The sequence below is a fragment of the Fistularia commersonii genome, chromosome 6 (assembly GCF_037954325.1).
Source record: "Fistularia commersonii isolate RoL2024-O1a breed Wild chromosome 6, RoL_Fcom_v1.0, whole genome shotgun sequence".
In the NCBI taxonomy this organism is placed as follows: Eukaryota; Metazoa; Chordata; class Actinopteri; order Syngnathiformes; family Fistulariidae; genus Fistularia; species Fistularia commersonii.
The window spans coordinates 15417166-15433564 of NC_141289.1; the positions used below are offsets into that span (position 1 = coordinate 15417166).

The 16399-nt window shown below is 37.0% G+C and overlaps 1 protein-coding gene across 1 annotated transcript in view; it reads right to left on the bottom strand.

Moving 5' to 3' along the window:
- spega (striated muscle enriched protein kinase a) overlaps positions 1–6090 on the bottom strand; it is a 46385-nt gene extending 40295 nt beyond the window's left edge. The window contains exons 1-2 of the mRNA XM_086148360.1: positions 6074–6090; positions 347–395 (exon numbers count right to left, since the gene is read on the bottom strand). The gene's annotated coding sequence lies outside the window, so the exon portion shown is untranslated. The remainder of the gene's footprint in view (positions 1–346; positions 396–6073) is intronic.
- Positions 6091–16399: the final 10309 nt, after the last annotated feature.

A 16399-nucleotide genomic window follows, 5' to 3' on the forward strand; every position in this document is an offset into this window, starting at 1 on the left:
TGTTGATTTGATAACTGTTTTTCCTATTATATCTAAATTTACAATACATCCTTCATTTGGCTGTATAAGTAGCCTTTGTTGTTGTGATCTGTGTTGTCAATTTACACTAGAGGAAGCGACAACAAAGACGAAAACATCATTTAACCTATCCATCATTTTCTGCCTTTTAGTCTCTTTTCAGACAAAAAAAATTCTCTCTATGGTTTTCTGAAAATTTCAGATCTTCATTTTCCATCATAAATAAACATGTTTGCATCTAATTAACAGGTAATGGGTGTGGCATGATCTCTAAGACATAAAAAAAAAAAAAAAAACAACCAGCATAAAATCAAAGGAATAAACTCACCTGAAATCTCTTCTTGGACCAGATTTTCTTCATCTTCAAGCAAACCTTCCTGTCAAGTGTGCAAGATTACCTGTGGCATGAGCTCACAAAAACATTCCTACAAACCCTAAAAAACTGAGGGTGTGGCATCAACAACAATACAGTCAACAAAACTCAATTTCCAAAAAAACGATACTGCTTCCTTTGTTGCGCGTGTTTGTGTTTACGCTCCAGTCTGGCGACACGACAGAGAAAGGGAGAGAGAGGAAGAAGATACAAAAAAGCCAGTGTAAGGTGTCTTTGTGTCTGAGTGTGTATCCGCTGATGTGAACAGCATCCCCCTCTGACGTAGAGGCTGCCTGCCTTTAGAGGGGCAAATCTCAGCTGGTTCATCCAGCTCCCCAGCTCAACCTATTCTGCCTTGATCCAGCGTGCACTCAGAAGCAGAGGAGATGGGGGGTTGTGCGCTGAATGGGTGTGTTGCTCTCGAATGCAGTGATGAGTGGAAATTAAGAGGAGGAGGAGGAGGAGGAGGGAGCAAAAGGAACCTACAGCTGACCGTGTTGAGGTTTTTTTTTTATTCCCAACCCGAAACGGGGGGGGGGGGGGAGGATAAAAGCGGCATTGCTGGTGATGGGGATGGTGAGGAGTAGATTCATGAGGGTGGATGTAAAACAGGCGAGAAACAGCAGCTCAGTGGGGTGAGACATACACGATTGCTTGGATGCCCAAGCTAAAAGAGGGGGGAAGGGTGAATGTGTCTTACACACTATCAAAGATTACCATTCTCTCTTTTCCCTTTTACCTACTCTAAGACAAGGAGCAGACTTGAGCTAAACCCACACGCCGTCAATCATTTATTCATATTGCATGTCTCCTAGCATTTACCAGTGACAGGGTCAAGGTTACCAGAGTCTCAAGCAGCCAAGGGCTATTTACCCTGAGAGACAAAATACATCTCAGGTCTTAGACCGCAGAATGACCATTTATTGTTAGAAGGACAAAACACAAGCAACATCAGCTTCACATAATGGGAAAATATGTTATGTTCAACACTGATTTATACCGTTGGACGCACTGCAGTTTCCCAAATGAGCAAATGGCAATAAATTACAATAAGCTATCCACATTACAAGACTTTAACTTATTGGTTAAAAACAGAATAAAGCTGCAAATCAATACATTCATGGAAAAAAATGGCTTTTTTTTGCATAGCTGATTGAGATATTGCTAATAAATGACAAGAGGTACATATATAAATCTCTTAATTGCCAGCAATTTGATTAATGGGCTAACTTTTAAATAACCAATAGACCCCTTTTGTTTCCACAATTAAGTTCAGAGCCTGGTGTTGCCATCTGCTATTCATTTTCTAGAGTGCTTATCCTGCACAAAAGGTCGCAGGGGGCTAGAGTCAATCCCAGCTGGTATTTGTGTTTATCCTGGAATGGTAGCCTCTCAATCACATGTCCATATGTAAGGACTTGGAGCTAATAAGTATTTCACTGAAATCCATGGACAATCTAGAGCCCTCAATAAACCGCCTGCAGGTTTTTAAACAGTGGCAGGAGAATCCAGAAAGACCCCATCGGGCTCAGGGAGAAATTGCTCAGGGAGAAATTGCAAACATCGTGAATTTAACTGCAATATTCAAACTGGAATGTTGCTGATATTTGGGAGGTTTATTCACGGTGCATCCTTGCTGCCTCAGTATTTTAGATTGTTTCATAAGACATGACTCTGCTTCCAGTTTCAAGCATTGTCTGTCTCCAAGATTCCAGACTCCTAGATTCTTTGCTGACAGATTTATCGGTAAGGAAAATAATCATTAGCCGCTGCTTTACAAGACACCGGTTTTGCGTTAACCAATGGAAAACCAACAATATCATCATCCTTATAAATTGTGGGTTCCCTTTTACACATATATGAAGACATAAAGAAATATCAGACATACAGCATAGCTAAATGTATTTTCTGATTTCAGATGCCTCGCCCCATGTGAACTGGCAAAAGGAAATATGATAATATATACTTATCAACAATACCTGATGTAATGAGCAGAAATGTGATAAGAGCCCGAAACCACTTCCTCGTCCTCAAAGCCCCTCGCTCTCACGAACACAAATTGTGTTAATTGTTCCTACAGTCACGTTTGTGCTCTCAACACCTTCTTCATCAAATGCAGCTAAAAATAGTTTCAGTCAGACCCAGATCTCTCTGTCTGACTCTTTTGCTGCACTTTCAGCTGAGCTATTCGATTGCTTTGCAGAATAATACGCTTATAAAATTGTTAGGTGAGGCATGCAAATGTTAATAGTCTTTTAAATAGAGTATCAATATCTGATATTTACCGTTGTTTATGAAATGGGAGGGAAAACATTCTCACCTATTCTCAGCTGTCTTCCCATCTAAATCTCTAATAGTCACAAAACAAGTTCTATTCTTTCAGACTTCTGAAACTATATTTAAATTAAAAAATCATCCCTCCATACAGGCCAAGAGACCGCTGTTATTTTCACAAACTTCTTTACCCTGGACTGCCTCACCTTCTCCTCCTCCTCTGCCATCCATCAGCAGTGAGAGGCACACAGTCCTGCCTAACGTGCAGATCAATAGCAATGCTTTATGCCTGATATGAGATACACCCATGAGTAACAGTTCAAACACCCCCCAGATCAATTAGACCATCATAGCACACAATCCCATGATTATCATCCAATCAGAGGCAAAAATTATGGTAAAGCTTCTGTTTCGTGCTGCTTGGAAATCTGTCATTCCGTTTTTTTTTTCCCCCCAATAGTCCAAAAAGCCATAACAGCTACACCCTGAACTGAGCAGGACATCATAGAACACCGGCAGTAAACAGCACACAATAACATGTATCTAAGGCAATGAATGCTTGTGAAAATAAGTTAAAATTTAAAGCATGCTATAATCTAATTAGCTTAAAAACAAGAGGACAGCGGGCAGACTTCACGGAAACCCATTAATTTTGTGACAGACGCAGCTTTCTGTGGAGCAGCCGTGATGGATGCGGTCCAGACATACAGCTTTATCAGCAGTACGTCTGTCATGGTCCCTGTTGTAAAACAGACTCAGTTACTGTTACATCACAACTTGATTGTACTGTTTCTGTTTTTCCGATGCAGCCTGAGCCAGACCAACCAGATCATGTTGTTAAGCTGGGTTCTGTTCTTGGAATCCTGGACGGAGTAACCGGGAGAAAGACTTCAAAAACTGAAACTCTCTCCAGAATGATCACATCACCCTGCAGTTCATCCAATAAGGACATATTGACAAGAAAACTCAAGTCAAAAGTAGTGTAATAATGATGAAAAAGTGATAACATAACAGAAAAGTTCTACAAGCAAGACTTAGGTTGTTTAATGAACAAATGAATTTGCTGCATAAGCGTACTTGATGCAGGTCAACTTTCTAATGAAGTTAGATTTTGTAAAAGCTTTGAAATTGTAAAGCTTCTTTGCAACAAAGTAACCAATGTATGAGCACAATTTCAGCACTAAACCCCATCTGTCTGGTATAGTGAAAACAATAAAAAATTCTGCCTTATATTCTATATATTTTCCCCTTCACAGGTAATTTTTGTATTTGTGTAAAAATACTGAATATCATCTTAAAGTTTCAGGAATTTATTCTAATAATTTTTTACATTTACGCTCGTAATCTATTAAATGTTCTTTAACCTCCATACCTATCTTATTTTAAATAAGAATTTATAAGATTTCAAAATGTCATTTTCAAATAACATTCATGCTGAGAATAAGACGTAAATGCATTTTGAAAATGTATGCGTCCCTTGCATTTTAGTAATTTGATTTGTTTCTCTGCACTGAGAAAGGTTAAAGGTAATGTGAAAATAGCAAAACAGTAGTGACTGCAAAGAACAAAGGGCCACAGATTATTGAATAATCAGTTACACCAGAAATGTTTGTGACTCTTTCCATAACCTTGCAGCTCAATGGTTACATCTGTTTTCAAAAAATCAAACATTTACTGTTTACCGTCATTACATCTGCCAGGAAAATGCATGGTAATTTAAATGTCCTGATACATTGTATCTTATAACCCACAAAAGAGTTATTTTGTACATTAAAGAGCTGAAAAGCATCTTCCTGCAGGTTGTTTGCAGCAACTTGTTTCTAAATCAAACATTTTACAAGCAGGGAGAGCAGGATTTTACAAGAAGGGGAAAAAAGGATAGAATAGAAAAAATAAATTAAGTAGAACCAATAAAATAAAAATTTCCTCTCTCCACTCCACTGTTTCAGTGCTTGATCAGCCAGTAAGAATGCTTTTATAAAATCAAGTAAAGGTGCAAAGCAGAAAGGAATATATTACCCAAAGCTGGACACCCTGAAAAATAAATGGTATGTGATTTCATCTGGTGAGACGGTTTTGGGCTCCTACGTGACACTGGCCAATGTTGACAGTCACACTGCAACCTGATCCGACCACCTAATCCAGACTGAATCCCTGAGGGTTCCTGTCAATGACCGAGCAACAGAACGGAAAACAAACCCCCTCTTTCTCAGATCAGGCACCCGGGGACACTGCGCTGCCCATACTTCCTCAGCTTGGTTGCCAGAAAAGACATGTAATTAACTGTACTGTGTCCTTAAGCCACTTATGAGTAATATTTAGAGAATGTGAAATCGTAAAGCAACTGTTTCTGCTCCAGGATGCTCATCAGGACCCGACAACTGGGTCACCAAGAGGTTGGTCTGAAATGAAAGACCTTTCTGGGAAAAAAAAAGACATCAAATGCAGTCATTAAACTAAAGCTATTTCAAAATGAACTTAAATAAAGATACAAGATGTTTTTTGTTTTTTTTTGGTTTGCATGTTTGTCTGTTGTCACCCAATAATTACATGTATCTATTTCAGTTTGGAATTTATCACCTTGTTGTTATTTTTTAGTTTTCAACTTCGGTCTATCTCTCTAGCAGATCTTTTATTAGCATTGCACATGTTCTCTCAGATCATAGGTTTTATGAAGTTATTGTCAAGATATAACTTTTGAGAACTTCAATTGACAGGGTTATGTAAATTTGTGCTAATTGTTGCATTGATGGAAGAAAATGTTGCTTTGCTGAGGAATATTGAAAGGGAAATGAATTTCAACTAACTGCATAATGTACCAATGAAATAAGGGTGTGGAAATGTAAAAAAATATTACGAGGACATAAAAGCTACGCGAACAATGGCCGAAGAAAACAACACACAGCAACTTACTTGAAAATATTACACATCTCTTTCGAAATCTGAACCTGCTATCGATAACTATCAAATACGGTGTAATGCAGTATAACTCCCCATCTGTTTCTCAATATATCAGTAACCAAATTCACACATAAGATGTCAATAGATGCATGTCAACTTGTCAGGGAAGAATCTGGACCAGCGTATGACATGACATTTATGCACTATATATATATATATATATATATATATATATATATATATATATATATATATATATATATATTAATTAAGGATTTACCATGCATTTTTTCACAGTTTTAAAGAAAAGAATGGAGAACAAAGAGAAGTGCCATTGAGCTGCAATGACACCTTCCTCAACTGGATTAGTTTGTTTACATTTTCACCACAGCTTCCCCTTGAGTGTGCAATTTATAACTCCCTGCAAGAATAAAATCCTTCAGTCTGCTAAAGGATCCCTAACAAACCATTTTTTGATAGCATACTGAACATAAAGCGCCCACTTACCTCTTTGCTTCTGACTCCTCTGCCCACTCACGCCACCACTAACACTCCTCAAAGTCCTCCGTGCATCGAGTAGTTCCTTCCGCCACATCATTCCTATCCTCCTCTGTATTATCCTTTAAATCCGATAGGACAGCTCTTGCTTTACAAAAGATGATCCTCTCAGCTAAGACAAGAATCTCCTCATCTTTCACAGGGAGTCAAATCAATAAGATATCTATTAAATATGGTTCAGACATTTGTTACATGTGAAAATATCTTAAAAAAATGCTTCTCAAGTGAGGGCTGCGTCATTGATGAATTATCAGTGGATCTTAAAACTTTATCTATTTCAGCCCATATCACTTTTTCTTGTCCTCTCTCTGTCCTCCCCTACTCTGACTGTCAACTTCAGCTGTCTATTTCGAGTTCGGCATAGTATAACCCCTCCAGTTGTACAGTACTTTCCCTGTGCACCCCCTTTCTGCTAGCCTGCCGCCCAGGAGATTAAACACCCGACGACCTTTGCTGTCCTCTGTGAGACGCTCTGCTTTGACTCGCGAAAGTTTTAAAACTTCAGACCAAGGCAGACATGCAGTAAGACTTGAGATGTTCTGTATCTGTCTTGACGTTGTCGGAAAATAGGGCAGTTGCAGGGTGGGAGACCATTTATCTGATTCAGATAGCAAAAAAACCTTAAGAATGGAGTTAAAAATGGAACGTCGCCTCACATTACTTCAACATAAAGTTCAAAATGTGTTATAGAAGAAATGAGCGTAAACAGATATTGGTATTGAAATGGCATCTATGCTTCTGAAGTGTGGCATTCACTATGATCTAAATATGAGGGTGATTATCATGGCTCTTCACTGTAATGATCTCACAAGCTTTACATTTGCTTGTCCTGTATACCAGGCCTGTCACTCTAATTTATATAACATGAAATAGATCTCCTGGGATTTGAAGTGGAAGTCCAAGCTCCATTTATGACAAACAATTGTATCTAAATTGCCAGCGTCTCCAAAAATAATATACAATTTGTGAACTAACTGATGAGTCACAGTTCTCTCCAGCAAAATGATTTTCATTAATCTTATCGACATTAATAATTATCATTGTAGCCATACTGATATTAATAAGTATGCGTGTGTATGTGAACCTTAAAATCACATCTGAATAACTAAGGGATCTGCCACACATCATGTATGAAATTCCAATAAACTTTTACAACAGTCAAAGGATACTAATTAGTATTAAAATGTAACTCGTCAGGATGAATGAGTGAATATTGTGCCATTCTTAAATAAACCTACAATTGCATCAACAGTTTATGTCAACATAAATGATAATATTACAGTTTTACATATTATCATTGTGTGGATTTTTTCAACTTGAAAAATTAAGATTTTATGGCTGATTATAATTTTGATTATCATTCTAATTATCATATTTTATATTTTGTATTTTATCCTCTAGAGCTATTCCTGGATATATTCAATACCCTTGAAGATCATGTGTCACAGATTTCTAATTTATACGTTTTCATTTTCTTTATTCAGCTTTTTTTTTTTTTTTATTAAATTTGACCTTTGAAAAAATCCAATAACATCTGTTGAGAGAGATAAATGTTTTTTTTGAAAAATAATCTTTTGTGCTTCAGTCCTCGATCTTCAAACACACAATGCAGGTTTTTTTTCCATTTTTGGGATCCACTGCTATAAAAACGAAAAAAAAAACAGGATGATCAAATGTTAATCTATGACTTGGTGTCACCTCTGTCTTGAAGAGTTCATGATTCGGTGTCACTAGACGACAATTAAATATCATAAAATACCACAGGTGGCCTATCTTTGTAAGAGCATCCATTAAACTTTGCACCCAGCCCTCGGATGCCTGAAGTAATGTTAATAAAAATCTATTTGCCAGATGACGTCACTAACATAGGCCAGACTTGTGACACAGCATTGCTGTGGTTGGTCTGATCATACAGGATGATATTTTAAAGTGACAGACCTGACCGTCTGACTCACTGACCAATGCTCAATAGCAGACGGTCCAGCCATTAAAGCTAACCACACACACGTGCACAGAAACACACTCAGCCACCCACACAAATACACATCCCCTATCCTCCAGCCACAGCGTACCCTCTCTGACTCTCTTTCATCACGCTGACTGTGATTGAATGTGACAGCACTGCATCTTGACCATGGCATTGCTATAATTATCTGTGATGTCTGCTGGTGCAATTTGAGAAGGGAGCCAGCGGCATCCACACATCACTGGAGCAAAAGCCCCCTGGCCGGCACGGTGCATACCATGCCATAAATAAGCATAAGGAGAGAAAGGATGTGAAGGATACTGTGAGGGGGGGCAAGACGAGGAAGTCTGGAACATATATTGTTCATTGGGCAAAATGAGGCGAGAGAAATAATTTTAGCCTTTTTCACTGAATTATTCATTTGATTGGTAGACCTCTCTTAGCAACATAACGCAAAAAAATGTTGCTAATATATAATTTCCAAGCGTTATATTGGAAAGTTGGGGAATTTTTTTGAAACAATAATTCAGGATGGTTATGTTACATCTGATGGTGGGAAACGTTCATATTGGGGAATCTCCTCAAATTCTTCAAATCGGGCATTAATTAGTGATACCACGGTCGGCATTACATATAAAGTTGCTGTTGCTCTGATTGCGATATGATTATTAACATTTTTGCATATTTGGCTTTCACATTTGGTGTTCAGAACATCACCTAGTAGCCAACTGAGGTTTCTATAATCCACATCTGCCGGTGTTGCAAATGTCCATTTATAGGTCTGTGTTACCACAAACTCATGTTTGACCAGGAAAATGTTACTTTGGATATCAGAGTCCACGACTCCCAGGTGTTGAAAGTGGGAACTGCAATTTTTGCATTGTTCCCAGTCACCTCAGGGTTAAACCTCTGAAAATATCTTTAGACATGAAGGTAAAGAAACACACATGGACAGACCTATTTTAAAGTCTTCAAGGACAAATACAGATACATTTTCAAGTCTGAAATATTAAATTGAGTCATCCAAACTGCAGGGTTAAATTGCAATTTGCATTGCAGGAACTGACAATTAATTTGTCAATAAGAATAAATGTATTAATGAATACATCTGTTAGTTAAGTTCTTGTGTAATATTTCAATTCTCAGTGTTGGTTTTACTGATGCTTATAAATCTGACACGCCATGTCTTTAAGTCTGAATACTGAAATTGACATAAGAAGGGGCTGAAAATGAAAAAAAAAAGTAATTAACACAACATAAAAAGAAAATAATTTGAAAAGTGGAAAACATGAGACAAGAACAGTCAGAGACACATGAAAAGAAAAAAAAGGGGATGAAGATGGAAAACAGAAATAAGAGATGCAGCCTGGAGTAGAAGACACTGATATTTATGTTGGATTGAGGTGAGTAGATGAGAAGGAGAAGAGTAAAACAGGACAGGGCTGAGTGACGTGCCAGCTGGACTGTGTGCATCAGTAGGCTGAGAGCTGCTGACAAGTGAGCGACACTGGCAGCTTTCACCTCAGATCATGGCAACAAGCCCACCAACAAAAGCCAAACAGCCCGACCGTATTCTAGCTCAGTCAAATGTAATGTTGATGTTCTTGTGATATTGCACGCATCACTGTGGTTTTATCCTTGAAAGGTTTTTCAAATCACAAACCGGATTTCGAATTAATTGCCCTTGACAGTAAGAAAACTAGAAGATAATGGACTGTGAGGTTTCGCTGTAAACGCCTTACTCTGGTTCAGTTTTGCTGCTTTGTCTTGCAAAAAGACACTTTACGAACCGAAAATTCGGTGTGAAAAGTCAATCGTAAGATAAATACCTCAAACAAGAAAAATATACTTGCTGCATCATTTAGGAGAACCATATATACTTTTTTTCTTTGTCTTTATAGATCTTCTGTCATTTTCAAGGCGTTACAAAACCTTTACAGTACTGACTTCACAATACCAAGTTCTTCAATTATAAATTATACATACTGACCAAAATCTTCCAATGTGGATTGGATGGAAATCAATGAGGTGATGTGGTCTTCAGTAAATTAAAGAGACAAGTTGAAGTATTGTGACAGGAGGTAGTTAAACTTGGCTCTCTCTCTTTATACTTCAATGAAAAGCAGTTATGCAAAGAACCCATAACATTTTCAACAACTTCAATAAACTACGAGACATCGTAACGATACTTGCTGGGATTTAATTATGATGTCACTTATCCACTGACCTTAAACTTGACCAGAATTAAAAAAATAAAATAAAAAAAAACAGCTATTACTGTTCAATATCTCCTCTTCACTGGTAAATCATTTATGAAACATTTGCAGAGTGATGTTTTATATGTCAGTTATCTGATCTCTTTGTTGTATTTCCTTTATACGTCCATTCATTCATTCATATAGATATATATATATATATATATGTATATATACACACGGAAACACACACACACACACACACACATATATATATAACTATATCTATAATTAAGTCTATATATATATGTATATGAATATTTTTTTTCAGTTTTTTTTTATATATAATATCATTATGACTCATGCTAGAATGATTTTCAATTAACTGTCATCTGCCATCTGACTGGTTCCTTTGGTTTGTTGGTTCCAATAATACTCAACTTGCCCATTGCAGGATTCCTCTTAGCTCCAAATATCAGCATCAGCCTTAAAAACTATGGTTGAACCAGATCTATATCGAGCAGTAGTAGTATGGAGGAAGGGGAATATAATTTTCTAAAATAATGACAGTACACTGGTTATCATCTTTCAATTCTTGTCTAGTCACTCGGTACACAAGCCCCCGGGTAAAATATGTCCTTTAATATATTACTGTTATAAACCTTTATGACATAAATCTGACACTGTCTTGTCCTAGAGCAAGATACTTAAGTGTTACTGTCTATCCTTTAAAAGTTAATAGGATAGGTTAAACTAATAGTAAACAGCCAAATTTTCCATCTTGTGGAAGCTACATGCTGCAGATACACTATTATTCCAATCTCCAACTTTTTATTCAGTTCGTACTACATCCTGCCCTGACGAGTTATTTTCTCAATATTTACATGCAAATGATATGTCAACAGTATAAAGGATGAGACGGATGCAAGGGAAGGCACTGCAAGTACTAAAGCTTTTCAAGGAGATTATTTGTCTTTCATGCTTGGCTGTGTTGGTTTATGCAGACAGAAAGGCAACTCTGAGCAAACTTTTGCACCAAATTATCCTGCGATGTTGCAGAGCTACAGCAGTATTGATACACAGATCTATCTATTATAGCTTCAGTTAGGCTTCATTGTTTTGTTTGGTCAGTTGTATTAGAATCAACCATTTGAAAAATGTATTGCTGACATACTGCAAGCACAGTGCATCATGTATCACCGATCAGTATTTAGTGATACGAAGTGGCAATGATGTTTAAAAAATTATTGGGTTGTTTTTTTCTTAAACCTGCTTTAAAACTCTAACTTTTAAAATTGTTCAAATAGAAACAAGTATCACATAACTTTCAAAGTCAGGTAAAGAATTTCCTTTATATTTAGATTTTTTTTTTCATTTATGTGATCTGAAAATTCATTTTTTCCCCTAGTTTCCAGACTCAATGACTATTTCAAGCAGAATTTAAATGATAGTTCTTGCTCTTATGAACTATTTATTTCAATGTATTGAGTTCAATAGCTACAATAAACGCCCTACCAAAGGTTGGTGGGGTCAAAGGGAGGGGGTCTGCTGGGTCTGCTGTAGAGCTTAAAAAATACATCCTTGGTAAGTCCTGTCAATTTATATCAATTAAGATCCAGGAGATAATGCTATGAATACAGTTTTGAGACAGAGGACAAAGACACTGGCTTCAACACCCATTTTCAAGAAAAGCGCTTGTCAATTATCTGTCTCAATAGGTTAGGTGATATTATGAATACAACTGCCACTACCAGTTTACTGCTTTTTTTTTTTTTTATTGACTGATCAATAAGGTGTTAGAAAGTTGAAAGAAATTACCCTCTCCAAGGTCCATGATGGCCAAAACTGCGCTGCATCTTGCCTCTCCCAGCTTATTGGTAGCCACACAGGTATACAGGCCAGCATCAGTCGTATGGCAGTCCCGTATCCACAGCCCGCCGGAGTCCTGGGACTCAGATGGAGGAAGGAGCTTCTCATTGTGATACCAGGTCAGCAAAGGTTTTGGAAATCCTGCTACTGTCACCCTCAAGCGAATATCACAGCCGGTTCCTACTGCCGCCTTCCGCAGTTTACGGATAAAAACAGGCTCCATACATTCCTGCGCTGAAGAGTCACCGTCGGGAACGACCTGGTCCTTGGTGACTTTGGCCCTCTTGGATGGGATATTAAGACTGGGACTGGATGCTGCGTCTTCTGCCATTGTGATTTCTTGACAAACTTCTTAATGGATTGGATTGGATTTTATCTTGAAACTGTCTGGTGTCCAAGGATGAAATGCAATTCATGTAAGCTGAGGAAGAATCCAACAATAAACCAGTTAGAATTACATCAGAAGCTCTATGGTCTATACATGAAGAATAAAGAAAAAGAGGAGGAAAAAAAATCTATTATTTTGACAAATAGAAAACATCATAATGTATGTTCTTGAAAACGAAGACGAATGAGAAAAAAGAATCCTAGCCCTTCCTTTGTTTTATGAAGTCCTTTTGACTTTCAGGTTCATAAAACCACTTTTTATTTTTTTCAATTTTACACATCAAATAAACTGCAAGTTAATGCTCACATCAGTGTTCTTCAACCTTGAAGGAAAGTGTTAGAGAATTATGATTTCTTCAAAGGCTATCCTCTAGACTCCCAGTACCATTCGGCTTATGAATTATTGGCACATAGCTTCAAAATTTACTTTTTTCAACCGTCTCAAATATCTTTCCATCTCTGTCTGTCACTCAGTTATCAACACATGAATTACTTTTGAATAACTTCTAAACCAAGAGTCATTTTACCTGCCAGAAAGAGATGGAAAACACTGTCATGCTTGTGATGTGTGGTAGGTTATGGAATCACTGGCCCGATAATACCGGGGCCCTCAGGCAAAAACAAACAAGAGATTTAATAAATGAATAAATACATGAATGAATAAAACATGTTGATGCAGTATACCTTATCTATTGAAATTCACCTGAAAATTGTTGCATTGACTCACACTAACACTGTTGTTCACTATCACTAACTTATTTGGGTAGACATAATGGTCTTACAATGTTCGAAAGAGTTTGAATCGGAGGGATTAAAAATTGATTCCCAGCAAACTGACCACATCTAATTTCATTCTGTGATTCCACTTTGGGCATTTGACACACCCGGTTTCTTATACTAGCTCTTTCTAAAACCTTTTAACACAGTAGGTTTCCTGTAAAACACCCCAGAAACGTTTATGTTGCTTAGCAATATATATATGTATGTATGTATGTATGTCCACAGGGTGACCAGTTCAGCAAATTTGTGAATTTAAGACCACTTTTTGAAACAATTTGAAATATCAGTACACGAAATTTAATCAATGATCTTCCAAAATATCAATACATAAGTATTTGCAATTGTTACACAGCCGGTGATTATATTCAATACTGGATCATAGTGATGCCTAAAATAGAAAACTTACCTCACTCCTGCTATTAGAGCCAAAATGATTCCCTTTTGACATTCCTTCAAAATCCGACTTAAGGTAACAAGATCCATGGAGTAAAATATTTCATCTCAAATCATTTGTCGAAGCCTGTGTCTGTATGTGTCCTTTCGTGAGCCCGGCTATAGGTGTAAGTCTGCCCAGATCATGTAGCATTAGCAGCCACAGCCATGGTCCCTTTCAACAGCTCTGACCCTGGAGTAGAAACCAGAGATAGAGGGAGAACAAGTGGGGTGGAGGGGTGGGGGGTGCTCCCTAAATGTCACGCCACACAGGCCTCCAGTTCTACCCTGTTTTTTAAGTTGGCTTTCCAGTCATTTAAAGAAAATATGTAGGTTAAACCGTTTGACGCTTCTGAGTATTTGAATTAGCTCATGTTATCTGTCTACTGTCCTGTCTCTTCCCATCGCTCTGCTTCAACCCTCACTCCCTCTGGTTTGGAGTGACAGCTGCAGCACCACAGAAAGGTTAAATTCTTTGGCCCTCCATGTCCAACACACACACACACACACATTTTGCATGATAACATTATCTATAGAACTTGCTTGTGTGTGTGTGTGTGTGTGTGTGTGTGTGTGTGTGTGTGTCAAGAGACATTACCCATGTGACAGTTGGAGTCGCTATAAAAAGTGAATCTAAGAATACACGCGCGTCTGAGAGATTCACAGTATGTATGACAGAGATGTGACAATACACTGCAATAAAACAATTCATTGCAACAACATAATGAAGAAGAGTATTCCATTTAACACCGTGTCATAGTAGAAATCAGATGTTTTTTTCTACGACTCGTATTTGCACCTGCCTTGTTATTTTTATGGTGTGACATTTAAGTCATCACAGCTACTCAATATATTTCAAGAGAGAGGCGGCTATATTTAAATGTATTTTTCTAACAAATCAAAACAATAAAAGAAACACTTTTGTATCAGGTAATCATGAAAAATAGAAGACTGAAATCGTGTCAACTGGTTCTGTGACACTATATCGGCGCGTAACTGTCATTCTGCTGTGTGTATCCCGAAAACTCGCATTCTTACATTAATCTTACACATCAAATTGTCAATTCCTCTTCTTCTTCCGCTGCTGAGTCTTATCATTATATCATTATTGCCATCATAATAATTTCACTTAAAAAAAAATATTACTCATATTGATGGTATTAGCGATGTAGAGAAAGAACCCAACACAAAAGTGTATTGCAGTGGTGGTAAAAGAATATAAAACATTTTAGTGAAACATGGAAAATGCATTAAATTTGTCAAAAGATCAAATTCCCATATTTCATTTTCATCCATATTTAAGAGTTTTAGCAAGTAAATAATTTGAATGGCTTCCACCTCCGCCAGCTTGCAGAGCAATTTTCAGGTATTAGAATTTAGTTCTGAAAACATTGAATAGTTTTCATGACATATCAACTATCAAGTGAAAAAATCCCAAATGACAACCTAAGTATTTTTACTCCAATGTAAAACATGCATATTTTTATCTTTAAAACGTTTTTAACCACATTTTGGTTACAAAATTCCAACAGCAGCCCTATTATCATATTAAGAGTTGTTTCAGTCTTGTATTTAATTGTATTCTTGAGTCGAGGCTCCTGCTGCTCGGAAAAACTGCCTCATGACGTATTAATACACTTATCTGTTCTGTAACTTATATCTTTATATGAATCAGTCACAATTTCAAAATACACTTTTTCCTTTAAAACAGCCAACCTGCACTTATGGAAAACTGCAACACAAAATATACTTTTAAAATGTTCTCTTCTGTCAGAGCCTTAGAGCTATTTTGCCCTATAAAATTTGACTTGAAAATATTTACAGTGAATTGCAATTTTGGAATATAATATCAACTCTGACAAGAAAAATTATACTTGCAGGTGGGTGTTAAAGAGTGTATTAAAGGACTATCAGTGCAGTTAGTGGGAATTTGTGGCATCTTGTGGTAAAGGAGCAAACTGCAATGAAGTAAATAAACCCCATCCTGGCTTACCTGCTGTTCTTACTACCATCTTCTTCATTTGGTTTGTCATCTACAATGAAAAGGACTGTACAATTTTTTTATCCACTCAGGGTTCTTATGTTTCGTACCACATTGAAATACAAATAACAAGGATGTGACCATGAAAAGCCAGGTGCTGTGGGTTTCAAGTATTTGGGTTTTTTTATCATGCAATGAAATATATTTCTTTGCATCTGGTACAAGAGCTCAGTGCTAGATTTTTTACAGTATAGTGAAATACTCATATGACTTAAGATACTTGAAACTTAGGTGAAACTTTATGTTGAAACTTTGTGTTTCGCCCCGTAAAATCTGTGCCATTTTCATAAAGTCCAGCCATAATAGTTACAAACCTATCACCTCTGAGAGAGCAGTGTCATAAAACATTTAACCCAATTGTCTTAAAATGATAGAATTTCATCAAAAGCCACTACTAATGCTTGAAAATATTTCAAAAGACTGGGATTAATGACCTTACAATTGATAAATAATCTGGGCTGTGTGATACTTTGTTTAATATTGGATTACTTCAAATCTTATGCAACTTGAAACCAAATCATTGATGATTCAAAGTGTAATGACAGGGTTATGTTGTTTTTTTTCCTACATGTTGTTGATTAGAACATTAATTTTATGGTCAAGAG